Here is a 27,938-nt window from a genome sequence, read left to right on the forward strand (position 1 = left end):
TAAAAAAAGAGAACCAATTTTGTTGTCTGTTTAGTTTTCTGTTACACTGTTTTTGTAGGTTGTAATAACACAGTAAAGATTTTGTACAATTAGCGATCAAAAGCTTAAGTATAAACAAACCCCGTAGTTTCTCTAAAAAAAAAAAAAAAAGAAGAAAGAAATTGTTCTGGATTTCTCTTTTGGCTTGCTAGAGGAGGCAAAATGGAAGTTTCCGGTGGTTTGCTGCTTTTTCTTGCCCTTTTAGCCATGAACACGACGCCGGGCTTAGACTTAAAGCTCCTAACACTGTAACAGCCAGCGGGCTGGCTCAACCCTGCAGCCGATCTGTTGTAAACCAACTCCTGGCTCCGGGTCAACAGCCAGCCGCGTTCCGGGGGCGGGATTTCCGTAGGGGGCGGAGCCTCCCGCTGCCGCCTAGCTGCGGGTGGGGGTCTGGGCGAGCCGCGGGGGTGGGCGGAGCGAGCCGCGCGGGCTGGGCGGGGCGTGCCGCCGCGGAGGGCGGGGCGTGCCGCAGGGACTTCCCCTGGGCTGAGCTGCGCAGCGGGTGCGCGGGGAATGGGGTGGCGGGTCGGGGCGGCGAGGCGTGCGGGTGGGCTTGGGTAGACCCCTCGGTGTTCCGGGCGGGGTTCTCTTATCCCGGGGTCGGCCTCGGACAGGGGGCGTTGCTGGGAGGCGGGGAGCCGCTCGGCCGCTACTCGTGCGGCCGTGGCGAGCATGCGTGCGTGCGCGTGTTCCAGCGAGGCCGCGCGGCTGTCCTCTCCGGCTCCTGCCCTTCTTTCTCTCTCAGTTAGGGAACCCGAGCCCCGATCGGGGCAACTAGGCGACCTCTCCTCGCTGGTCAGGGGTGCCCGCAGAGCGGCCGGGAGGTAGCGCTGCTCCTGGAGTAGTGGGCAGCTGGTGGGAGCTGCTCAGGCTCGAGCCACGGGATTTTAAAGGACCTGTCTCTGTCGTTTTTACTTTTAGGATTTTGGCCAAATTGGGCGAGGGTACAATATTACCACTTACCCCTTCTCACCGAGGAAGAGCGGGAGAAAGGGTAAGTAAGTATCGCTTAGGGGCGGAAGGAGCCAAGACTATTCTTCGAGAGGGGAAACTCTGCCCCTGGGAACCTGGGTCCAAATTCCACTTGTTATCAGAAACTGGAGACCCACCTTCAAAGGTCACTGGCCCCAAGCCCAAGCCTTCCTTTAGGTTTCTGAAGTCTGTGTAGTCAGCTGGAAGTTTAAACAGCTTTTTAAGTCACCTGACAGAAAACTCATTTCCTTTCAGAACCTCTTTAACCTGGCACATTGATGCTCCAGTCCCTCTCTGGCCCCTTGTCTTGAGGTAGCATTCACCAGTAGGGTTTTAGGTAATCGAGTCTTTGCTTGGTAATTACCCCTCCAGGAATCTTTACATTTTAAAATCTGCCAACCGGGGGAAGAAGCACACAGGACCCCATAAAGGCAATAGCAATTTCATATACTTGAAATTCTTCTGTGATCTTTCAGAATTATAGAAGAAAGAATTCGTTCTCCAGCAGTCTATGCTTTTCTGAAAAGTTATGTTGAAGTCCTAGGAAGTTTACTGAGATTTTCAGTGTCATCTCTTTCCATTGGTTCTTCCCTGAGACCTCTATTCTTTCTCCAATACACTTCTTCCCTAGTCTCTATGTGGTGATATAGCTTCTCTCAGGTTGGGAACCCCCCAGCATTAAATATGTCACTGTTAACATTTACCTAAAATTCAGGTTAGCTGTAGTAAACCACGTGTGTGTATACTTAAGAAAGCTAGACTTACCCTTAGTGGCCATCCTGGCACAGGCCATGTATGAACCTGGCTTCCTTGTGAAGCTGTGGAGGTTCACACAATTCATGAAAAACTAGGACATGGTTGTTTATTAATGAGGGGCTCTACTTATGATGTCCTTTCACCCCGTGTTGAATGAACGCTGATCAAAATGGGGTCTGGAGAGCTGGTGGTGATGGCTCTCATCTTTGGTCCCAACGGAGACAGCCTGGTTTATATAGGGAGTTCTAGGCCAGCCAGGGACACACAGTGAGACCTGGTCTCAAAGATACAACAAACGAAATCCCATAAACAAACAAAACAGGATGTGGAGAATGAGACTGGGAGATGGCCTTTTTTGGGGGGCTGGGCCTCTCTCAGGTGTCTGTGGAAGTTTTGAATAATTATGTGTAAATGTGCAAGAACTTCCCTCTGCTGCCGACTCAGTGGCTTCCGGCTCTGCAGTGTTGTGTGACAACAGTGCTCTATCATTCCACTTTTCCAGTAGAGTCAGAAGTAAACTCTCAGGGGTGACTAGCCACGGAGATTTGTTTTCCATAATGCATAGTGTTCTAGTCATTTTCCGGTGCAGTGGATGCATTGTTGGGGCACAATGACTGGATGAGAGTAATGCTTTGAGTTGTTCTCCAAGAAGGCTTAATTTTAGAAACAGGGCGACAGCTAAGGGTGATGGACTTAGGAGAGTAGTACTGAAACACACCTGCCACGGGGTTCTGTACATTTAACCCATTTCTTTGTTGGCCTGAGAATAGGTTAAGGTCAAAATTAAGTTACTTAACGTTAACTCTTATAGGAGTATGAAAGAAAAACTGGAGTCTAATATAAATCTACCTCAGATGTTTTTTTTTAATATTTTGGTATTTACCTTTCCAAGGTTTTGTACCATGTATTAAGTTCACAGCTACATGTTAATTAGGCATACAGCTGAGGCATTTATCTGTATTCAACATATACAATGTCATGTACATATTATATGTTACCATTACTTGGTGCAACTGTAATTTTTTTTCCTTTTCTCCTATTCTTTTGGCTGTTTGCCACTAGTCCAGGCACTCCCTAAAATCCTCGTGTAGAAGAGTCATCCATTATATAGTCTTTTGTGTTTCTGAGGTGATGGAGGTCAAACCCAGGCCCCTGCCCTGCTCAGCCAGTTACTCTACCACACAGCCTCCGCCCAGCCTCCACACTTTCTCACTGTGTATCTCAGGCTGGTCTTGAACTGGAAATCTTCCTGTTTCAGGCTCCTGAGTGCTGGGATTCCAGGAGCGTGCCACCATGCCCGGCATTGTTTCTGTAATCTTCGATGCAGCCTTGAATCCGAGTCTTTGTTTTCTTTGCTCTGTCACTGGGAGTGGTTACAGCTTCCCTGCTGCTGGATTTGATGCTCTCTAAATAGAACCGTGCAGACCTAGAAATGAAGACTGGACGAAGCAGAGCCTGGCATGCATGTGCTCACTGTCCCGTGTCGCCATCCGATCGCCCAACATTTTCTTTCTTTTTTTTTTAAATTTATTTTTATTTTGTGTGCATTGGTGTTTTGCCTGCATGTGTGTCTTATGCAGGTTTTGGATCCCCTGGAATTACAGACAGACGTGAGCTGCAACCTGGGTGCTGGGAACTGAACCCAGGTCCTCTGGAAGAGCAGCCATTACTCTTAACTGCTGAGCCAACTTTCCAGCCCTACCTATCATTTGCTTATGATCTTCCTTTGCACAGTGCCAGGCAGCCTAGAACCCGTTTTCCCACAAGTGCTAAGTCTGATTTATGCATTTTCATAATGCAGATGACATGTATCTCCTGCACCCGATCCCAGAGTTTCTGAAACAAAGACCCTCATGTGGCTTGATTTTCCTTTATCAGATCATTCTACAGTCCTGCCCAAGGAGTGTCAGCTTGAGAACAAGAGAAAGGGTTTCTATCATGTGTGTAAAAGAGCTCTGACACCATTCCCAAAGTGAGACAGGCAGGCTACCACATTTATCTGAGTGCTCAAAGTTAGGATTTCTATTTCAGAAATATCTTTGGTTTATAAGCATTATAATAAAAATGCTGATGCTTCGTGTCCAAACTGTCATGATTTTGCCAAGTTGTGAGTCTGATATACAGCTAAGCTGTGCATTTAGTGTATCTAATACTGTGTTTGTAGCTGAGAAAGACAAGTCCACAGACATCTGACTTCACACCAGACATCTGGTTTCGCTTTGCTGAGGAGTACACTCTGTCAGTAGATTATAGGCATATCAGCTGTACTGCTTTATTCTGTGGTATTTCTATTATGAGCACTGGTCTCCAGGGCCCAGTGTGATGTTTTATTTAAATGACAGCACCTGGTCACAGAAGCACATTTCCCACGGGTGTTCTTACAAGGTAACAAGAGGAAGTAGTTCCTATTCTTGGCGAGTTTTTACACTAAGTTTTTGTAGAAGGAAAATTGTCTTAAAAGCAAAACCTCAGTCTAGAACCTGTTGAGCTGAGTGTCCTGGTTCATGTCTATTCAAGAACCTAAGCACTAAGGAGGCACAGACAGGCTAATTTTGAGTTCTAGGCTAGCCTTGTCTAAATAAGATCTTTTTTTTTTTTTTAATTTAAAAAAAGGAACCTGATATGTTTTTAAAAGTGATTTTCCTTTCCCCCACCCTCTCTCTCTCTCTTTCTCTTTCTTTCTTTTTTGAGATAGGCTTTCTTAAGTTTCCCTGGCTGTTCTGGAACTTGCTCTGTAGATCAAGCTGGCCTGGAACTCAGGAATCCACCTGCTTCTAGCTTCTGAGTTAAAAAGTCCATTTTCAGGTCTGTTTTCTTTCATGTTAACAAACGAACTTACAGAAAAAGAAGAACCAGTAACATTTGGTTTTCCAGGTTACATACAGTACTTTCAAAGCCTTTTAAACCATCACATGCTGTTAGAGATGTTGTGTGCTCCCAGAGGTTTTAAACTTTTCCACTTACATTCCCTTTTGTCTAACAAATTTTTAAACAACTCTTGGCATATAGGGTATGTAAAGTAGGTATATAGATCAAACATGTACTTACAATAAGTCATGAAGCAATTCATTTAAAAATAGTTGTTTGATATATGAATGCCTTCACCATTTATTACAGTAGAGAAATTTGCATGGTAATGAAATAGATGTTCTCATTTATTTGCATACAGAATTAAATCTTGCCTGGAGACTAGATACTTCAGGACTTAGAACATCTTCAGCATTTTTCACAGAGGGTATATATTCTGATGTTATAATCATCAGTTCCAAGAATGTTGATTCATATAAATATGTAGTAAAAAAAAAATGACAGAAATGTGCTTAGGACCACCTCAGAAACTGTTGGACATTCTATTCCAACCCCAAGCCAACATTTCTTTCAGTTTAATTACTTTGGATGGAATTCAAGTCAGCAACTCAAACAGTAATTTTTGAAATCAACTGTTCTAGACCTGGGCATGGAGGATATCCTGGTCTCATGGAGCTCTAAGATAGTCAGGGCTAGGGATACACAGACATACCCTGTCTTGAAAAACAACAACAACAACAACAACAAAACCCAACAACAAAAAAAAGCTGTAATGTTTCTGTAAGAGCAGACCCCTTTGCATGTAAAGGAAAACCACTGGCGTTTCTAACGTACAGTTGTTTCAGATGGAAGCTGAGGTGTTTGAGCAGCATTCTGTGTCACATGGTGTGGCAGCATGTGTGGTGTGAAGTGAAGTCTCATGGCACCGCATTGACCAGCACTTCAAGAGACTCCCTCAGCTCGTTTTGCATCAGATTCTGAATTAACCTTTGGTTATTAGGCACTCAGAAACCTTTTACTGCTGCCAAGGTTTCGTATTTGTTTTTATTTTTTTCTGTGAGCTGTCCTGTCCCATGGTGTTTTATCCCTCAACTCTCTCTCTATATATATATAACTCTGGGGTTGTAATTCCTGTTTAAAAGGCTAGTCTAACTGAAATGCATAGTAGTATTTTGCAGAAGATTGTATTCTGATAATTCAGCGTGGCTGAAACATATCCTCTTTCACATGGATGTTGAGGGTCATTGATAAATGCTGGAGGCCTGTCCTTTTGGATTTGAGAGTGGGCTGTGTGATCTTGGGGACAGTTCCTCATCTGAAAGATGGGGTGTTACAGTTGCTGTGAGATTCAGTGATTGTAGAGTGACCGCCAGAAAATAGGTTGTTGGTCAATAGTAGCTTCATTTTTCTTCCCGGTCTTGATTCCTCTCCCTGCTTACATCCAGATTAACCTGAGAGCTGGGACTTGCAGCCCCAGTAAGAGGAGCTTCCCATAGGGTCTGGATTTGGTAGTGGGAGCTGAGACAGGGTATGCAGAATATCGACAGAGGGGAGCAATGGAGAGCTGATAGAGGAAGGAACCACTCTTTTGCTCAGTCCAAGGGCACAGCTTAATGAGATGGTTTGATTTTTAGGGGGTGGGTGGGAGTCACAGAAAGAGCCATGTTTTTGCGAGCCTCTTTTGTGATTGGTTTTATTGGGACCTTTTTTGGGGGGGGTGGGGCAGGGGTGTCTCACTATGTAGTTCTAGCTATAATAGAACTCACTCTGTAGACCAGACTGGCCTTGAACTCACAGAGATCTACCTGCCTCTTCCTCTTAAGTGCTGGGATAAAAGGCATGTGCCACCATGCCCAGCTATATTGGAAATTCTTAGATCCTTATTTCCTGTTTATTTAAATAATAAGGTTTTTTTTGTTACATTGGTAATATTTGAATAACCATATTTTTCTATTTCTTTATAATTAAATGGAATTAGAAATGGCTGCATATACTTAGGCTTTTAAGTTCAATTGATTTTCTTACAGCTTTGTTGACCTATTATCATTTATGCCTTTCCCTACTTCTTTCCTTTAGTTACATGCTATACATGTCAGATTAGTGCCTGCTAATGGAAAGATGAGAAATAGACACTTTATCCAAGGAGCTTATAGGATAGTAAGACCCTGGGTATCTATGTACAGTTCAGATAGTATGCTGTTTGTTATAACAGAGCTTGGGCATGTACAGAGGGACCCAACAAGAGCTCTGTGTCCTTGACTAGAATGACAAGGAGTGGTTTCAGTAGTGGCTGTCTTAGGGCTCAGACTTGAAAACTGAAACAAGTCTGGTATGGTGGCGCACACCTTTAATCCCAGCACTCTGGAAGCAGAGGCAGGTAGATCTCTGAGTTTGAGGCCAGCCTGGTCTATAGAATGAGTTCCAGGACAGTTAGGACTATGTAGAGAGACCTTGTCTCAAACAGATAGCTACCCCTTTCTCCTCCCGCCTCAAAGGAAAGAAAGCTGAGGCAGCATGATGGGGACAAAGAGCATTCATTACCAGAAGCAACAGCATGGGTGGTTATGTGGTCATAGAATGGCCTGGGAGCTCTGTGTTGGTCAGCCATGGTAGTAAATGAAGGGCAAGGGCAGATGTGAAGACAGATGAGACTAGTTAATTTCAGGTTTTGTGTCCACATCTACTGTTGAGTCACTGAAGAATTGTGAATTCCACACAAGGTCACCATGAAAGCAGCATGCTAAGAGTTGGAGGCTGGGATTGGGAAGACTGGGCCAGTGGGAAATAGTAGTCTGGATAGAGAAGCGAGAATGTTTACAACAATACTTGGGAGGCAGGAGACTTGCCTGGCATTTGTGATTGAATGTAGAAGGAATGGGAAGGACCATGAGATATGGAATGCTCCCTAGGTTTGTGGTTAGAGAGGGGAAGAGAAGAGGGGCAGGAATGAATGAAGAGTTAGACTTTAGAGTGTGGTGGTTAAAGGGCTTGTGGGCATATCACATCACCGGGGAGCTGATGATGCTTGGAAGGTAATGTAGATAGAGGATCCTGGACTATCAGGAGACCAAGGAGGCCAGGGAAAGCTTTTTGAATTCTTACCGTGTGGAGAGTAGTTGAAGGCACAGGAAAGGATAAAAGTGTTCAGAGGAAATATACAGCTATAGAAGAAAAAAGTAGTTGAATATAATAAGCCTTAGAGAGTGCTGAAACTAAAGATAAGCCAATCAAGATGCAAGGATGCTAATAAGTGGCCAGAGAGGTCAAAAGACCTGTTCCATTTTACTCATTGAGTAAAAGCTCCCAGTACAATACAATACAATACAATACAATACAATACAATACAATACAATACAATACAATACAACAATACAATACAGTTATTGACTGCAGCTCTTAGGCTGAACATTGGATGTCTAGACTTGTTTATGTTAGTTATTTGCTGCCTTTTACTCTTTGACATCCCCTCCCCATTCATGTCCTGCTCCTCTGTTAACATTGCTTTGTTTCTCTCTGGATTTTGATGATTCCACATGCAAATGAGATCATGCATTAAGGAATAATTCTTTCCTGTTTCTGGCTTATTTCACTTAACCCAGATTCAACCATATTATGACAAATGACAGGAGTTTCATTTTCTGTTTTTGAGACAGGGTCTTGCCATGTAGCCTAAGCTTTAAAGTCGTGATCCTTTTGCCTCAGCCTCACAAGTGCTGGGGTTATAGGTGTATTCTATTTAGTATCCCTCTCTCTCCTTCTCTTTTAAAAAACACAGAGTAGTATAATATTTCATTGTATATTTATACCACACTTACTTTATCCCTTTCCATGTTAGCAAATGTTTCTGTATGTTCGCACCTGTTAGATAAGGGACAGTGTTGGCCAACGTGTGGAAAAAGGGGAGCATTGGACAGCCATTTTTGAAACAACATGAGGTTCTGAAGAGTTAAAACAGAAGGAATTTGAAACCAGCAGTCCTTCAGGGTATGCAACCAAAGAAAGGAAATCACCATCATGTAAGGATGCTGGCTGCACTACCCGAGAGTTCTCCAGGGCTTCTCAAGAATGAGACCCGATGCTTTGTTTTTAGAGAGAGAGTTAGTGTTATGCCAAGAGGAGAGAGCCCGTGGAGAGCAAGGGCTGAAGCACAGTAGCCCGCATGCATTCTGGGCATCATGCATTCTGGGCATCATGCTTTCTTGTGAATGCAGACCAGCTTGTGTCTTTGTTTGCCTTCTTCCCTGGCTTATAGAGAACACCTGATTCTTCATCTTCTTTCTCCTCTTCCTCTTCTGTCTCTTTCTCCTTCTCCTCCTCCCTTCTTCCTTCTCTTCCCTCTTCACTCTTCCTCCTCCTGTCTTCACCTTCTTTTTCCCCTTCCCTTCCTTCTCGTCCTCTGCTTGTACCTCCATGATAGGAAGTTGGGCTTCATGAGCTATGGCATATGTAAAAGTGGGATGCGCCGGGCGGTGGTGGCACACGCCTTTAATCCCAGCACTTGGGATTTCTGTGAGTTCGAGGCCAGCCTGGTCTACAAAGCTAGTTCCAGGAAAGGCACAAAGCTACACAGAGAAACCCTGTCTTGAAAAACCGAAAAAAAAAAAAAAAGTGGGATGCTTTAGTGTTCTTTTTTTGATTGAATATTATTCATTCATTATAACAAGTTAAAAGTAGTAATCAAAATTTTATGTCTTGTGTTATTTGAACTCCATAATTTGCTCATTAAGAACATTTTAAGAAATCTACCTTAAATACTGTTTTAGTTAGGGTTGCTATTGTTGTGATGAAACACCATCACAAAAGAAACCTGGGGATTAAAGGGTTTATTCAGCTTACATAGCACTGTTCATCATTGAAGGAAGTCAGGACAGGAACTCAAACGGCAGGATCATGGAGGTAGGAGCCGGTGCAGAGGCCATGGAGGGGTGCTGCTTACTGGCTTGCTCCACATGGCTTGCTTAGTCTGTTTTCTTATAGAACCCAGGACTACTAGCCAGCAGTGGTACCACCCACAATGAGCTGGACCCTCTCCCATCAATCACTAAGAAAATGCTTTATAGGCTGGTCCACAGCCTGATCTCATGAAGGCATTTTCTCAATCAGTGTTTCTTCCTCTCTGATGTCTGTATTTTGTATGGAGTTGTCATAAATTAGCCAGCACAAATACCAAACATTGTTTATCTTTCATGTAGACATTGTTGGTGAATTTATCCTTTTCATTTATGACTATTCCATACTAAGCATTCAGTACATTAAACTATTAGTTTATATTATATAAAACTATTATATATATATAAACTATTAGTTTATATTAGACTTGACCCCTCCATCTGACTCCCACTCCTGTTGTCTCCTCCTCTTCCCTACATGTCCCTTTCTCACATTCATATCTTTACTGATTTTAACACAGTCTACTGCATAGAGATGCTTCTCTGATTAAGGATGAGAGTAGCAGCTAGGTGTGGGGTATCCAAGTAGCACTTGGGAATCAAAGTCATGTAGGCGGAAGTTTCTCTCCTGCCTGTCTGTTCCCAAATACTTGGCAGCCGCTACTTAAATAATTGACTCCAGGGCTTAATATTACTTATAAATGCTCAGCCAGTAGCTCAGGTTTATTACTGACTAACTCTTACACTTAAATTAACCCATTATTCTTATCTATGTTTAATCACATGGCTTGGTACCTTTTCTCAATATGGCATTCTCATCTTGCTTCCTCTGCATCTGGCTGGTGATCTGACTCCACCCTTCTCCTTTCTAGAATTCTTAGTTTGGTCACCCCACTTACACTTCCAGCCTGGCTACTGGCTAATCAGTGTTTTATTAAACCAATTCGAGTGACAAATCTTTGCAGTGTACAAGAGAATTATTCCACAGCAGAGGTAGATGCATCTCTGAGTTTGATGCCAATCTGTTTTACAGAGTGAGTTCTAGGACAGTCAGGGCTACACAGAGAAACCATGTCTTGAAAAAGCAAACAAACAAAGTGAGAATAGAATTTGTATATGGGTATAAATATAAGTATTTAGGAAGTAGTTTGGTCCCATCTCAATTTAACTAACAACAATAGTGAGTTTCCCTCTAGGCCTGTGACCTCCCCAGCCTTGGGTTTTGGACCAGGTTTATAGTATCAGACATGTAGTCCCCCCTGTGGATTGGGCTTCAGTGTTAGTCCAAGAATGGTTGGTTACCCCCATTGCAAATTGTGCCACTACTGCACCAATCTTACCTGTAGGTTGATATTGTACTTCATAGGCTCGTAGCTGGGAAAGGCCATTGATGCGCTGTCTTTCCTAGCCGCCCACACAGCACCTTCTGGTCCTGTGAAAGCTTGCTAGTAGGGAAGAAGGTTCTAGCTTAGTTCCAGTTTGTGTTCTCTGTAGATGATGCATTTGATTTCTATTGCTTTGTAACAGTAAGAAACTAGCTGGAAACAGTAGTCATGTTTTTGTCATAGTTGTTGTAAGGCACTAATTTAGGGGTTCTCTCTCAGTGTCTCATAGAATTTCTGTGTCTCATGGAATTGCTGTCAGATACCAGCTAAAATTATTGGAGCGTGGCTGAGCCTAAAACAGTCATTTCCAGGGTGACCTGCTCATATGGGCTCATATGGCTGTCCAGTTAGTTTTGGCAAGTTCCATGGGGTTGTCCTCATGTCATGGGAGCCAGCTTCCTCCAGAGCAAGAGCCAAGATACCACTATGGAAAGGGTAGCTCTTTTTATTGCTGATTCATCATTTTTAGATACTCTGTTGGTCTCATAGACTAGCTGTGCTTCAGCATGAAAGGGAAACTACATATGGGAATGAGACAAGGCTTGTTGGAGATCATCTTGTGGGGTTCGGCTGTATGAGAGGTTAACAGCCTTAACCTGGCATAGGATTGCATTGAGGCTCAGGTAAGAGTTTATGTGAGAGTCTTTTGTAAATCATTAAAATAGCATGTGAATGCGACAGAGTGATACTGATCCCTTGGACCACTAAAGTGTAGGCTGAATGGAAGTTACAGTATTTTGCTTTGTGTCATGTTCATTTTACAACTCCTTTGCCTGGTAGGACTTTTCCTTCCTTCCTCTTCTTCTGCCTCCTCTTGCTCCTCTTCCAACCCATTTCTCCTCCTCCAATTATTTTATATCCTGTCATTATCTTCTATATTATTTTATGGTCAAGAGATTCCTCCCTTTAACGATAAATTAAGAACAAAAAGATTTTAAGCAATTTTTTCTTGTCTGTTGGGTGTGAAAATGATATATTGAATTGGAGAAAACCAGAAGTGACAGTGGTGGCAGCAGGGACCTATTGGTCACTGAGTTTTAACCTAAAATTTATCCTATATAATATGTCTCCTTGAAGACTCTTGGTGTCTTACTTTTTGTGCCTCCCATTTAGCATTTTCTCTCCCTCTCTCTCTTTTTTTAGACTATATTTTTTTTTTAGACCAACAACATTTCTCAAAAACTAAATTTACAGACAAGGTTTCTTGTAGCTCTGGTGGCCTTGAATCTACTTTCAATGCTCATGCCTCTACCTCTCCGTTGCTGGGCTTCTATGGTGCTGAGGATTCAGGCTTTGAGGCAAACATTCTTCCATCTGAGCCACATCTCCAGTTCCGTAGACTGGAGACTCTTTAAGGTGGGGAAACCTTAATCTCTTTCAATGTTTAACCCAGTGCTTTGGACTTCCTTTATTTCTAAGCAATATTCACTGAACAACTGTAGAATGCTGCTCTATGCAACTTCACTGAAATTTCAGATAAAGAGGGGTGTGTTTTGCTCAGCTGGAAGTGATGGTGGTTGTCTTAATTACAGTTTCTGTTGCCGTGAAGACACACCATGACCAAGGCAATTCTTACAAAGGAAACTATTTAATTGAGGTGGCAGCTCACAGTTCTGAAGTTTAGTGCATTATGATCATGGTGGGAAGCATGGTGTCTGGGAGAATGGCGGCTTGCAGACAGACATGGTGCCAGCTACATCTTGATAAGAAGGCAACAGGAAGTGAACTCAGACACTGGGTGGTATCTTGAGCATAGGAAACCTCAAAGCCTGCCCCTTTTGTGACACACTTCCTTCAACAAGGCCATACCTATGCCAACAAGCCACACCTCCTAATAGTTCCCTCCCTATGAGCTTATGGGGGCTGATACATTCATATTACCACAGTGGTGGTGATTACATTCATATTACCACAGTGGTGGTGGCTTCAGCCGGGTTCACTGTCAAGCTTGTCTTTCATAGGTCCCTGAATTGTCAATGGAGTCTTTACCTCTCTTGAGTAACTCAGAGGTTTAGGCTGCATAGCCTAACCTCCTCACTGATCCAATCAAGTAAACAAACAAGCAAACCCACGTACAACAACAGTCAACCAGCAAATCCATGTACCCCAACAGTGATTCTTATGTGACTTTAAGAATCTCGGCTCCTGTGCTCATATTGAAATCATGGCATAGCTTGATGTTTTCAACATAGAATACCCAGATGATAAAAATATACAACTTTCTTCCATTGAATAAATCATAAAAAAGTTAATTTTTGCAATTTTCTCCCAATTTTTTTTTTCTGAAATAGGTCTTTGCAGTGGCATTTTGACACCAATATCTTTCTTTTGAAAACTGTAACAGTTATGGTCACCTTCGGAAAAATAGTTTTATTTTGTAGCTTGAGGACACATTGTAAAGACAGTCACCCTTGAGATGCAGTTTGTCACTGTGTACAGCAAAGATGTCTTTCCAAAGATGGAAGTGTTTGTAATGCTATCACATTTATATTTTAGGATAATTTTACTCTGTGTTTTTTCTACCTTGTACAGCAACAAACAAATTCAAAGCCATTTGGGATTCTTTCTCTGTTCTACTCTGGCAGATTTTCTTGATTTCCTGCCCTAGGAATCCTTTTCTTCCTTAGCCATATCCAACCTGTCTTCAGCATCGCTATGCTCAGCCTCTTCCCTGTCTTTGGAGGGTGAGCAGGCTAGAGGTGCCACTTAGACATGAAGGAACACTGGGCGTATGCAGAGGGGTTCCTCTGAAGGGTAGAGTAGGTGGCCAGGGTTGTCCATCCTTTACCAAATGGTAGTAGAGGGCCAGAGAAGGGAAAATAAGTTAAAAGAAAAAGAGTGGCACCGTTGCTCTTTTTTAAAAAAAATATGTTATTTTCTGCGTATGGGTATTTTGCCTACATGTATGTCTTTGGACCATGTGCATGTCTGGTACCCTTGGAACTGGAGTTATGGATGGTTGTGAGCCACCATGAGGTACTGGGAACTGAACGTTGGTCTTTTATGAGAGTGAGAAATATCCTTAACTGCTGAGCCATCTTTCCAGTTCATGCTTTAGTTTTTTAAGAAACATTTTATTTTTTTCAGAGTTGTCTCAGGTTCACAGACAAATTGATAGAAGGTGAAGAATTTTCCCTCTCTTCCATATACCCAGCCTACTCCACTATTAACAAGGCCCTCTGGAGTAGTGTGGGGGACAGCTGATGAACCCAATTACACTTTAGTATCACCCAGACTACATTGTTTAAGATGCGTTCTGTGGGCTTAGACCAATATGACACCTATCTGTCGCCATAACACCCTGTGCCCTAAAACCTCTGGTCATTTGAACATCTTCATAGTTTTTCACTTTCAAGAACATCAGAGTTGGAATCCTACAATGGGCAGCCCGTCCACTTTACTTTTGAGCTTGTTTGGTGTGGCAGATTGTTTATGGAACATCTTGATGTTTTCTAAGGAGCATATTTGTTTAATAGATGCTTTAATAAGAGTTTGATTACTGTCAAACTCAAACAGTGAATGATTATTTAGTTTTTTCTTTTAAATAATTTAGCATTGTTGTTCCATTAGGGCAATTTGAAGCACCTTACAATTTAAAACTTTTAAAACATTCATTTTGTGTGTGTTTGTGAGTGCCTGTGTGCACCCACGTGTACACATGCATTACCCATCTTACCCACTCAAAGTTTTAACTGACTGAAATTTAAATACAACCTTTTGTGATCTCACTGAAGGAGGGGACCTCATCGTGTATTAACTTCTTTTCTGATTTCTAGGACACCCAGAGGTTTACATCTTTATTTTATCCAGTTTTGGTATTATTTTACACATTATATGTGTATCTCACATTGATATGTGGAAGATAAAGGATAATTTGTAGTAATCATTTTTTTCCTTCTACTGTGTGTGGGTCCTGGGGCTCAAACTGAAGTCATCAGGTGGCAGAAAGTACCTTTACTCAATGAACCATCTTGCTGGCCCAAATGTTTTCTTCTTAATAAGTCCATTCCTCCTGTGTAAGAGAAGTCCTGTATCTCAACAGTACTGTGGGTTATTTGAGGTCTCTGATATATATATACACACACATATGTATATATATATATATATATATATATATATATAAAAGTCTGATGTTAATACTGTAAACATTCTTTAAATAAAATTTTAAAATAAAACTTAAAAACAGGCATTAAATGTATTTTTGTTATATTTTTATTGTAGTGCTCAGGACCCAGAATGTGGATTGGGTAACGGAATTTCCTCAGGCTTTGCCATCCATAGTGGAAACATGAACAAGACACTGTTTCTCTCTGAACTTCCCTTTCCTTCTGGGAACGTGGAGACAGCACACACACAGGGATTATGATAAAGAGCCACTGGAACTCTGTCGGGCTTTTAATTCTTTATAAGGAAATCTGAGGAGTTGGGGCTGGAGAGATGGCTCAGTGGTTAAGAGCAGAGCAGAGGACCTGTATCCAGCATCTGCATGGTGGCTTACAACTGTCACTCCATTTCCGGGGTACTGACACCCTCGTCTGGCCTCTGTGGGCACCAGGAATGCACATGGTGCTCATCTACACATCTAGGCAGAACACATATATATAAAATGAAAATAGATCTTTAAAGAAAAATGTGATGACTTATTTGGTTAACGAGTCATAGTTGGTTATTTTAAGTTAACTTTAGAAATATTTTCTTGGGGCTGGAGAGATGGGTTAGTGTTTAAGAGCACTGGCTACTCTTCCAGAGGTCCTGGGTTAAATTCCCAGCATCCTCATGGTGGCTCAAAACCATCTATAACTGTAGTCCCATGGGATACGATGCCTTTTTCTGGTGTGTAGACATATATGTAGACAAAAGACCCATACACATAGAATAAATACATCCTTTTTTTTTAGAAAATTTTTCTTTAGTTTTATAGATTTGGTTGTATGTGAGAAGAAAAAATGAATGTATTTATTCTTGGGTATGTCTCACTGATTAAACCTGCTTGTGTCTCCTTGTGAAAGGCTTTGGGATGTTTGCCTGTGTGCTTGGCTCCTCATCAGATTTATTACCCACTTGTCAGCTTGAGATGTTAGCTTTCCTTTCAAGAACATGAAATATATTGCTGCATTCTGTATGGACTCAGAGACACATCATTTTCTGTTTATGGAAGGAAAAGGCTAGCTCCCAGAGTCCCTGTGACCAGTCTCCATGTGGTTGAAGTCAGCAGGGCAGAGTCAAGCGAGAGAGGGTCTGGGAAAGGGAGGAAAAACAGCCCTGTGAAGTTGAAATCCACAGGCAGGAAACAGTAAGTACAGTTGTAGTTTCAATCCAAATGGTCCTCTGCTTTAAGATGTTTAGGCTGGTCAGTTACAGCATGTATTAAGTTAGACAAAACTTTATTCTTTCCATCTGAGAAGGCGCGGCAGTTCCAGCTAAGTGTAAATACCGTCTCTTCTCAGTCCCATTGGCATTTTCATTATATTGACTCTCAGCTTGTGTATGTCTAGTAATTTGAAGTTTTTTTTTTTTCTATTACTTTGAAAATACAGCATAGGTTCAAAGACAGTATGACGGAACTTCCTATGGTGGAAGGTGTCATAATGCTTCATTGCTAACCCTTAGGCTAGGTATTGGCAATCCAGAAGGAAGCGTCACCAGCACATAAGAAAGAATGCAAACAACTTCTAAAGGTGTTACCTGGCATCATGCTGAGGATGGGGAGAAGTCAATTTGATGAGTGTCTAGAGAAGCGCATGGTTGAACAACTTTTCACTTTTTGGACACATTTATTTGATACATTTTCCTTTGTAGCAGCCAAAGAAAGTCACTGTAGAGGAAGGAAGTAGGAGCTGAAAGAAATAATATTCCATCCCTGCAGTTGGGCACTCTGGCTAAGTTTGAAGAAAACTAGTGATGCTAATATTTTATGAAATCTTCATGGATGTTTAATACCAGAACTTAAGATAGTATAAAAAGTGATCTGATTCTTTTACATGAAATGGGGAAGTCAGAATAAAATTGTTAGGTGAATGATACCATTTGAAAGCTTATATATCATCTTGAATTTTGTTTGTTCGTTTGTTTGTTTTTACAATCTCACTGTGTAGCTCTGGCTGGCCAAGAACTTGATGTGCAAAGCAGGCTGACCTCAGACTCATAGAGATCCATCTGCTTCTGTCTCTGTCTCATCTTGGATTTTACAAGAATAAAAAATGAGAGTCAGCTATGATTTTATATTGTTAGTAGTCTTTAGGTCGATCTGTTTGTTTAAAATTGAATGGAGGTCTTGAGAGGTGACTTGGCAGTTAAGAGCACTGGCTGCTTTCCCAGAGGATCGGGGTTCAAATCTCTGCACCCACATGGTGGTCATAACCATCTCTAACTCCAGTTCCAGGGGATCAATCCAGTGCCTTTTCCTGGCCTCTGTGGCTACCAGACATGCATGTGGTACACAGAGATACATGCAGACAAAACGCTCGTACACATAAAATGAATAAAACAATAAAAATATTAAGTTGAATGGAAACTTATTATTTCATGCCCTGAGCTAAAGAAGTAGAAAAAGACATTGCCCTCTTCTACTGGTGTGCAGCACCTTGTTCTGTAGTGGTTTAAAATGATTCATTAGATAGGCAACAACAGATCTGATCCATGATTGGGTTTGAAGCCTGGACATTTGTGGGCTGCTTAAGCTCAGGACTGTGGTCAGTGACTTTCCTGAGTCCTTCCAACCAGCTCACCCCCTGCTGGCCGTGGTTCTGCTGCTTCCATTGGGCGGACTGAGCTCTTCCTCCTCCCTGACTTCTGACCTTTTCTCCTCTCACTTTAGTGTCCACATCCTGTACTTCAGCCAGACTAACTTAAAGGCAACATACTCTTGTTTACTCTGGTCTTTGTTTCACTTTTTAATCCGGAATCAAAACGTCTCAATTTTCATATACAGTCTAGGAGTTTAGAGATGTCTATCCATTCTCCTTGCCATGTGCTCCTGTAGCATAGAATATGTTGTATGTACTTAATTTTATAACTGGAATGTTGTATGGCCTCACTAGGTGGTGTTGAATCAAGGGTGATCTTGAGTGATAGGGAAGATGGCAGAGATACCAACTTAGCTTAACTTTTGGAAAAAAGAAGAAACATTCAAAATTGTTTGAACAAAGACACAGGGGAGTGCCTGATCAGGGAGTAAGCTTTCTGTTTGTGTTGAGAAGTTTTGAGAAATGGAGATAATGTAAATGTCAGCCAGTTGCTGGTAAATAATGCAGCCTTAGGAGACTATAAGCACTAGGGAAGGAGTAACTGAAGGACTTTTGGAGAATTTTTGACTAGAGACCCATGTGGCCAATAGTATTTTAGGATGATTAATCTGAAAAGTGTAAAGCATCAGGTGGAACATAGAGGGGCTGATGAAAGTGTACCATTTTAAGAAACTACTAGCAAAATAGGGATTATTTTCACTGTGGTGATTGGGTTAGAAAGTGATAGATGTTCAGAAACCAGTAAAGGAAATTAAAACTTAACGGTATAAAGATGCTGCATTGAGAAAGTGAGAAAGCCCAATTTTATAACCATATGAAAGTAACAAATCATTAGGAGAAAAGCCCAGTGATTATATAATTATATAATTGTTCAAAGGTGGGACAAATATAACAGCTTAAAATAAGAGAGCTTCAAACCACAATGTCAGACTACTTTTGGAAAGCTAATCTGCAAAGAAACAGATGTTGAGAATATATAGTATTTTTTCAAGGGTGTAGGGATATAGGCTATGCCATCACTGCTAATGACGCACATGAATTTGTGTTATTTTCTTAGTTGAAAAGTTAAGGAAACAAAACACATGTACTGTTTGGTTCCTGTGCTAGAATATATCCTATCTTCTGCTTATGTGAAATATTATATATTTGAGGATGTTCTTATTTAATTTTATTTGATGTATGTGGGTGTTTGGCTAGCATGTTTGTCTTGCACCACATGCATGCAGTGCTGGTGTGGGCCAGAAGAGGGCAGCAAGTCCTTTGGAACTACAGTTGCACATGGTTGTAAGCCACCATGAGGGTGCTGGGAACCAGACCTGGGTTCTCCGTAAGAGCACCCAGTGCTCTTAACTGCTGAGTCATCTTTTCTGTCCTATTAGTCTTAATATCAATTGGAAACATCTCCATGTTTAGGAAAGTTGGTCAATAAGCTATAGTAGATACAGTGGCATACACAATAATTGTTAAATCAAAGATTAGATTTTTTTTAAGTAAAAAAGATAATGTATAAAATGGATACCAGGTTACTATTTTGGAGAAGACTAAATTAAGAGTATTTTCTTGTATATGTCTAAGATATTTCTTTTTCTTTCTTTCCTTGTTTCTTCCTTTTCTTCTTTTGTTTTTTTGAGACAGGATTTCTCTGTGTAGCCCTGGCTGTCCTGGAAGTTGCTCTGTAGACTAGCCTTGCCCTCAGAGATCCTCCTGCCTCAGCCTCCTGAGTACTAGGATTAAAAGCATGTGCCACTACACCTGTCATTCTTAAGGGAATTATAAGAACATGGAAAACATCCGTGGGACCAAAAACTTGGTAACCAGAGAAGAGGGATGGGGTGAAGAGTTTCTTTTCCATCGTGCATCTCGATATTCTGAAGTTATCTCTGTGTTTGTCTTTCTTCAGTGTAGCAGAATAACCAGAGAAAACTTTAAAATGATGAAAGGTCTGGGCTCAAACTTTTAGAGGTTTTGGTTCGGATTGAATTGCTTTTAGGACTGAGGTGAGGCAGAATGTTGTGTAAGTGGGAGCCACATGGTAGAGGAGGATGCTTATGTGATACTTGGTAGGAGGTAAAGCAGAGCCCAAAGTAGTGGTGCACACCTTTGATCTCAGCGCTTGGGAGGCAGAGGCAGAGGCAGGTGGATCTCTGAGTTAAAGGGTAGCCTGGTCTACATAGAGAGTTCTAGGACAATCAGGGTTACATAATGAGACCTGTTTCCAACCAATCAACCAACCAGCCAGCCAGCCAGCCAACCAACCAACCAACCAACCAACCTACCAACCAACCAACCTACCAACCCATCCACTCCACAGAGAACAATGGTCTAGGGATACATATTCCCTTTAAAAGCATACCTACAGTGACCTACTTCCTCCAGCTGAGGCCCATCCTTTAAAGGTTGCAGTTTTCCTGAATGGCACCACATTTTGTGATCATTTGTTTAAAACGTGTGGGTGTGCATTGTGTGCTTTCTGGTGTCTGTACCTCTGGAGGACAGGGTTAACTCAGGTGTCTTCCTCTGTTACTTCACCTGATTTTTTTTTTTTTTTTGAGCAGGATGTGGCTCTCATCATTGGCAGACCTGGATCACAGCTGGGGATCCCCCTGGCTCTGATCCCCAGTACTGATTACTCACTTGCATCAACTTCCTTTTCTGTGGGTTCTGATCTTAGGCTCTCATGCTTGCACAGCCACTGAACCATCTCACCAGCTTTGGTGACCATGCTTTTAGCATCACGGTCCTTGGGAGGCAATTTCAGACCCAAAGTGTAACATTATTTAAAAAAAAAAGAAAGAGACATTTAACTCCAAATGTCTATCTGTGCTACATATAGCCAACTCTGAGAAAATTGGGGTGTAGGAAAATAAATTGTAAAAGAACCCAGGCTTACATATCTGATAAGATTAGTAGCCATAACGTATAAAAATTCAGTCAGCCTGGTTTATACATTGAGTTCCAGGGCGACTTTGAGACCCTGTCTCAAAGCAAAACAAACAAACAAAACAACCCAAAATATTTCTATAGTTCAACAACAAGAAAGCGCCTAAAAAATAGGAAAGGGACTTGCATAGATGTTTTTACAAAGAACATATGCAATTGCTCAGGAACCTCATGAGATGATAATAATATTATTGTCTGGTTGGTTGTTTTGGTCAACTTGATACATGCTGCAGTCATCTGAGGAGGGAGAACCTCAGCTGAGAAAACGCCCCTATTAGATTGGTGTGTAGGCGAGCCTGTGGGGGCGTTTCATGATTGAAGATTGATGTGGAAGGGTCCAGTCCATTGTGAGCTGTGTCGTCCCTAGGCAGGAGGTCCTGGGTTGTATGACAGCCAGCTATTGAGAGCATGCTAGTAAGCACTGTTCCACCATGGCTTCTTCGGTTCCTGCCTCCAGGGTCCTGCTTTGGTTACCCTCTGTGGAATGTGGCCTGGCATACAGAAATCAAATTAACATTTTCCTTTCCGAGTTGCTTTTTGGCTTGTAGTCTTAATCACATTAATAGAAACCAAACTAGGGCAGTTACTAATTGTTAGTGATTGAGATTATCTCTCACTCATGAGGATGACGACCCTGAGAGCTTGTTAGTGTTTGTGGACAGAGTTCCCAGTACTCATAGCTGTTTGTTTGGTTTTCTCTTAATATGGTAAAATATGCTGCCTACTTAGAGAGAGAGGGAGGGAGGGAGGAGAGAGAGGGAGGGAGGATTCTGAGGTCATTTGTGTTGTTCAATTTTTGTCTCCTGCTCGGAAAGGTTGTCTTAGGGTTTCTGTTGCTGTGATGAGACTCCTTGACCACAGCAACTCTTATAAAGGAGAACGACAAATTGGGATGGCTTACAGTTCAGTTTCAGTCCATTTTCATCATGATGGGACATGGCAGCATGTAGGCAGACATGGTGCTGGAAAAGTAGCTGAGAGTTTTACATCTTGCAGGCAACAGGAAGTGGTGTGAGACACTGGGTATGGCTAGTGCGTATATGAGACCTCAAAGCCATCCTCTACAGTGACATGCTTCTTCCAACAAAGCCACACTTCCTAATAGTGCCACTCTCTCTGGGGGCATTTTCTTTCAAACCACCACAAAGGGATAGTCTGATAAATCTTGCTTTGTTTTTGGCTAATCATCAGCTATTAGAAATACCTAATGCAGTCAAATGGGAAAGAAAGATACATTCTCAAGTATTGCTATCTGCTTATACAATAGAAAACTTAGAAATGTTGGTTTATTTGAAGTGGATTCAGTCTTGGCCAAAGTTTGACATCTATTAGCACTTTCTGCATTTATGAAATGTATGATTTAGATATGAAAATAAACTACACACACACACACACACACACACACACACACACACACACATACACTTGTGCAACTAAAGTCACCTGAGACAAGGGAATCTCAATAGAGGAATTGGGTCTCTGGCATGTCTATGGAACATTTTCTTGATTAATGATTGATATTGTTGGGCCCAGCCCACTGTGTAGAATGTCACCCAAGTGGTCTGGGGCAGGTCGAGGAAGCCATTGAGAACAAGCAAGGAGCAGCATCCATCCTTGGTTTCTGCCTCTTCTGCTTGAATTCCTGCACTGCATTCCCTCAGTGTTGGAGTGATCGAGACATGTAAGCCAAATAAATTCTTCCCTCTCCAAGATGGTTTTCATCAATGTTTCATCACGGCAGTAGGAAGCAAACTAGGACACACGTTCATAAAAATTTAACTTCATGGCAACATCATTGACAACTTAACTTTTTATTATCGTTTGGAGTATTTTTAAAAACTTACATTTATTTATTTCTGTGTGCACCCTGTGTGTCATGGCATGCATGGCATGCTTACGGAGCTCAGAGAACAACTCAGTGGTTTCTCCTCCCACCATGTCAGTTTTGGGGATCCAACTTAGGTCACCAGGCTTGGTGAGAAGTGCACTTATCTGCTGAGCTTTCTCATTAGCACATGTTTGGAGTGTTTTTAACTGAAGGTCTGACTGGTTAGAAAATTTGCTGTTTAGGGCTAGTGCCTTGAGATTAGGAGTGGTCTTAATTCCAGAGAGGGCAAGTTAGCACTTGGCTCCAACATACCCCTAAATGGTTACTTTGTTTATTTGGTGTGTATGTGTGTGTGTGTTGTTTTGTTGTTGTTGTTGTTATGTTTTTAGTTTCTTGCAGCCTAGGCAATCAAGTACTCTATCACCAGGTCATATGCCTAGGCTAACAATACAGATTTTTGTTCTCAAATTAATGTGATCAAGTTGAACATCAGTTTAAGCAGGACCCGCCAGTTGCAGTAGATGACAGGGTATTTGACATTGTATTTGAAAAGTAGAGCATATTAATGTAGTTTTGAATGTTTAGTAGGTAAAGTACTGCAGAAACAGAAGTAGTTTAAACTTAATTGCAGTTTGAATTTAAAAGGAGGGTTGATTTTCAAGTGCTTTGCTCTGTATTTGCTTTTATATTTGCTGAAAATATTGTACATGAAGATTATGCTTTGAACACTGTAAAATGTTTTTCCAGTATTAACAAAATGATTGCAGGAAATGTGGTACTTGAAAGGTCATGTTGATTTTCTGGCACTTATAATTTTATGTTTTGTATATATTGTTGAGTCTTTCAGGCTCTTACTTGAGTGCTTAAAGATCCAGGTAATAAATGGAAAAGGGAAATTGCAAAAGGGCACAGTGCTTTGGAGTGCACATGTTTTTTGGCCTTCTTTTGTTTCAGACTGAAATTTCAAATTCTAGAAGGTCATTGGGAAGGTGGAAAGGAAGGACAGCATGATTAGGGCCTTCTGCACTTCCCAAGTCCACAGACAACCCGAAGTCCATTCTTCTGTTAATTGATGTTACCTTTAGATTTCTGTGTTAATGCTCTCTCCCACCTGAGCACACTAGAACATTTATGTTTACAGAGTTGACTGTCTTTTCAGTTTCATCAATGACATGGAGGCATGTGGTGGTGAGAGTGGAGACTGACAGACTGACTGACAGGGAGTGGAGGTGACCGATGGAGGTATCTAGCTTAGCAGTGCTTAAACAGGCCACAGGCTGTTCATGGGTCCTGCCTTGGGTTGGTGCAATGTTTACATGAGATGCTTAGAATGACATGTATTTTGTTTTACTATAATACAATGGTAGAATATTTTAGTTATCACTAAATATTCTTTACTAATCTTAAATTTTTGTTACGATAAAGTAACAATAAAGTCTTACAATAAAGTCGTTATTTACAACTTTCTCTTTTCTTAATTAATTCTCAGTTAACTTTCTTTAGAGTCTGGGGATTTAGCCATAACTTTTGGAAAACTGATGTTGACTGATTTTGTTCACAACGAATCACTCACTATCTTTATTAAAAATGAAAACAACCCTCACTATATCAATTGTCACAATTCATGTGACTATTTATTATTTGTACTGATAATTTTTGGCCAATGAAAAATAATATTTTAAGTATTTCCTGGAGGATTCTGTTAGCTTCATCTAACTCTTTTTGTTTGTTTGTTTGATTTTTGTTTTTTGGAGTCAGGGTTTCTCTGTGTAGCCCTGGCTATTCTGGAACTTGCCCTGTAGACCAGGTTAGCCTTGAACTCAGAGATCTCCCAGCCTCTGCCTCCCAAGTACTGGGATTAAAGGTGTGTGTCACCACCACAGGATACATTTATTTTTAGACTCATACTCACATGTGTGAGTGTTTTGTTTGCATACTGTGTGTGCATCATTTGCATGCCTGGTGCCTGCATCAGACACTCTGGGACTGGAATTAACAGAAGATTATAGACCATCATGTGAGTGCTGGGAGTTGAACCAGGGTTCAACTGCTCTTTACCACTGAGCCATCTCTCCAGCCCCTGGCTTCATCTACCTGTTCTGACTATCATCTGTGATTTTATTATGACTGTTTTTGCTTGCTATGGAGAAGCAAAATAACTATTTTGAAATTAATAACTTACTCAGCTAGGAGAGGTCATTGGATGATTTTTTTTTCCCTCAGAACAAAGCTACATTATGTTCTGAACAACTTCCTTATTCAAAGTTGATAGATATTAATTTAAAATTATTCAGATTTATATATGGCTCCCATATTTATCTAGCTCATATATTCACTAAAACCCATCAAATTATTACTGGATTTTCTTTTTCTTTTCTTTTTCTTTTCTTTTCTTTTTTTTTTTGAGACAAGGTTTCTCTGTGTAGCTTTGCACCTTTCCTGGAACTCGCTCTGTAGATCAGGCTGGCCTCGAACTCACAGAGATCCGCCTGCCTCTGCCTCCCAAATGCTGGGATTAAAGGTGAGTGCCACCACCACCGCCTGGCCCTGGGTTTTCTTTCTAAGCCATTTATTGTAAGAGCCATTGTAAAAATAATATCATTTGCTGTGGATGAGACAATAAAAATAAGGTTCATACAAAATGGGGGAAGTCAGAGAATTATTCTTAGGGCTATCAGACTGTTAAGAGGAAAATAACCTTTTTGGTGACTAGTATGAAGTAAGTTAATAAATAAGTTTTATTTATTATTGGTGCTACTTTTTTGATAAATGGGATTGTATTTATCTTTGTTACTGAAACAGGAATGTAGCAGAAGCTTTGCCAAATGTGTACCTTGCTCCCACGGTATCAGACACTCGATGTGTGTTTTTACTAAATCATTATGGGTAATAAGTAAAGATCAGACCAAAAAATGTAGCAGTATCGTCATTAGAAGTGTATGGAACTTTTGGGTATGTTGACCTTGCAGGAGACATCAGAAGTGATGATTCTGGGACATAGAAAGAGGCGACTTAGCCCTGGGGGAGGCCTCTTCTTACCTGGGGGGTTACATCTGAGCAAAATAATGTTAATTGCCTACTCCTTGGCATAGCTGAGAATTATCTAAGTCTTGTTAGTTCTAATTCTGTGCTGATTGTGTGGAGAAGGAAAAGGCACAATCTAGGAGTCCTTCTTTAGACGTGACACATGCAAGCCTTACCGTTATCAGACAGGTTGTTGGCTTGCAACGTGACGTAATCTATTCATTCACTTTCTTCCATATTCTCCGGGCTGTCATTGAAAGGAATGTCTGCCATTTACGGCACAATCATACCAAGCTGGCTTTTTATCGATACTGTAAATGGGTAGTAATAAAAACCTTATCTACAATTAAATAAGCAGTCAAGATACATTTATAATTTTATTATAGAGCTTGAAAGTGCTTAGGAAAATTCTAAGAACGTTAGGATGTAGACAGTGGAGTGAGTTGCAGGGGTATGAGGGAGTGGATAGCCCTATAAAATGATAATTGACCACGCTGTTTGTCAGACACGGGTGTAGTTAGAGAGTGCCAGAGGAGCCGGAGAAGGAAGAGGGCAGTGCCAGTGAGAAGCCTCGTGAGATTTCCCAGAAGTGATGAAAATTAGGTTGGTGGCTCCTCGGCTCAGCAGATCTCATAATTATGTGTGTTCAGCTCCAGAGGTTTCAGATCCACCTAGCTGTTCCCTTGCAGAGCTCTGGCTTACTTGCAGGTGTTTGCATGCCTTCCGTTCCCCAGCACTGCTGTGCACAGGGTGGCAAAGGCCGCTGTGGGAGGGAATTCTTTTTTTTTTCTTGGTTTTTCAAGACAGGCTTTCTCTGTGTAGCTTTGTGCCTTTCCTGGATCTCGCTGTGTAGCCCAGACTGGTCGCGAACTCACAGAGATCCGCCTGCCTCTGCTTCCCAAGGGCTGGGATTAAAGGCGTGCGCCACCACCGCTAAATTCCCTCTCTGTCATTAGTCTTCAGTGCGTCCCCAGCACACTGATTCTCCCCATGGTTTTCCGAAGGTTGAAAGATGAAGCACTCCTGGTTTCACTTGCCTGTTCCCTTGGTGTTTCTTGATTGCCAAGTAGCTGAAACTTCCCACTGGATGTGAGTTTGGTGGACCTTTTTCCATGTAAGGTGATCTTTTTACTAAGTGAGATGGGCTATTTGTCTGCAAGATATAAAACAGTTTGCAGCTGGCATTTACAGTGGGCTATTTGGTTGCTCAATTAGATTATTTTGGCATTATATATTATGACTCATTAACTTGAAGATTTGTATATAAACAATGCCATTAAGTATAGTAAGATAAGTACATTTAGAAATAGCTGCATCAGAGCATAAATATATTCCTCAGAACCTAAGTTCTTTTCCCTTTGCTGGGATATTTCCACATCCTAATGGTATTTCTCATTTTATCACAAATACAGACCCATAAACCTGACAGAGATGAATTTAGTGTAATGAAGAAATATGGAAGACATTAGGACTTGAATTACACTTACAAACCTCCATCCACCCCATCCTTTGAAGGCAGGGGCTTTAACTTCCCTTTTTCCTTTTCCTAGTCTTATATATTGAATTTCTTACAAAGAAAATCTTTCTTAGGATTCCATTCTTTAAAAATAAAGAAGCTGACAGATAAAAGCAGAGTACCTGTGTTGCAGGCAGGCAGTGGGCTCCTGTATCTGGCTGTATCTACCTTGTTGTGCCCGTTCGCTTCAGCCCTTGCATGTCAGGGACTCCTTGGATACCTCAGAGTTCAGGTTACAAATCATTACCTTTTCTTCCCAGGTGTGGTGGTGTGTTCCCTTTATCCCAGCTTGCAGGAGGCCATGGCAGGAGGATCTTTGTGAATCTGAGACCAGCTTGGATTTCATAGTGAGTTTAAGGCTAGCCTGCGCCACATAATGGAAACCCTTCTAAAAACAAAATCAACCAAGGAAGGAAAGCTCAAACCAGGGCTTGGAGAGATGCCTCAGAGGTTAAGTAAGAGAGCTTCCGGTCCTAGTAAGAGAGCTTCTGGCTCTAATGGAGGACCTGAGTCCTGTTCCCAGACCTTGTGTCGGGGGTGGAGGGAGAGGACTCAACTGCCTGTAACTCCTGCCCCTCTTCTGGCCTCTGTGGGCACCCTCATAGTTGCACATATTCACAAAGGCAGACAGACAGAAACCATGTACACACAAACATAAAAATAAACATTTTAAAAATCAAACCAAAGTAAAAGGAAACATTAAGAAAAAACTTATGGAAAACTCAAGTAAGCTACATAACATGATCTTATCTCAAAAGGATACCCAAGCCAAAGCCCAAACAAAATGAAACCCCAAATACAAAAACAAAAACCTCCATCACTAAAGAAAATTAAACAAAGTACCTACTGGGACAACGCTGTTTTCCATGATGTATGTATAAGTCTATCGCATTCAAAATATGATTTTTTATAGTTTATATTGACAAGAAATTATGAAGTCAGCATAATAAAGTAATTAAAAAAGTAGTAGTAAATTAATTATAGGAAGTGTTTCTTTTCTTTTTTTTTTCCTGAGACAGAGTTTCTCTGTGT

At 41.4% G+C, this 27,938-nt stretch overlaps 1 protein-coding gene across 6 annotated transcripts in view; it reads left to right on the forward strand.

Moving 5' to 3' along the window:
• Positions 1 to 442: 442 nt before the first annotated feature.
• Positions 443 to 27,938, forward strand: part of Immp2l (inner mitochondrial membrane peptidase subunit 2) — an 858,278-nt gene continuing 830,782 nt past the window's right edge. For 3 of the 6 annotated variants that reach the window (XM_059279984.1, XM_059279986.1, XM_059279987.1), the window contains exons 1-2: positions 505 to 544; positions 964 to 1,036. The gene's annotated coding sequence lies outside the window, so the exon portion shown is untranslated. Of the gene's footprint in view, positions 545 to 749; positions 867 to 963; positions 1,041 to 27,938 lie in introns of those variants that run through there. The other 3 variants (XM_059279989.1, XM_059279988.1, XM_059279985.1) reach the window with 3 other exon arrangements.

This window comes from Peromyscus eremicus, chromosome 14, assembly GCF_949786415.1.
Source record: "Peromyscus eremicus chromosome 14, PerEre_H2_v1, whole genome shotgun sequence".
Classification (NCBI taxonomy): domain Eukaryota; kingdom Metazoa; phylum Chordata; class Mammalia; order Rodentia; family Cricetidae; genus Peromyscus; species Peromyscus eremicus.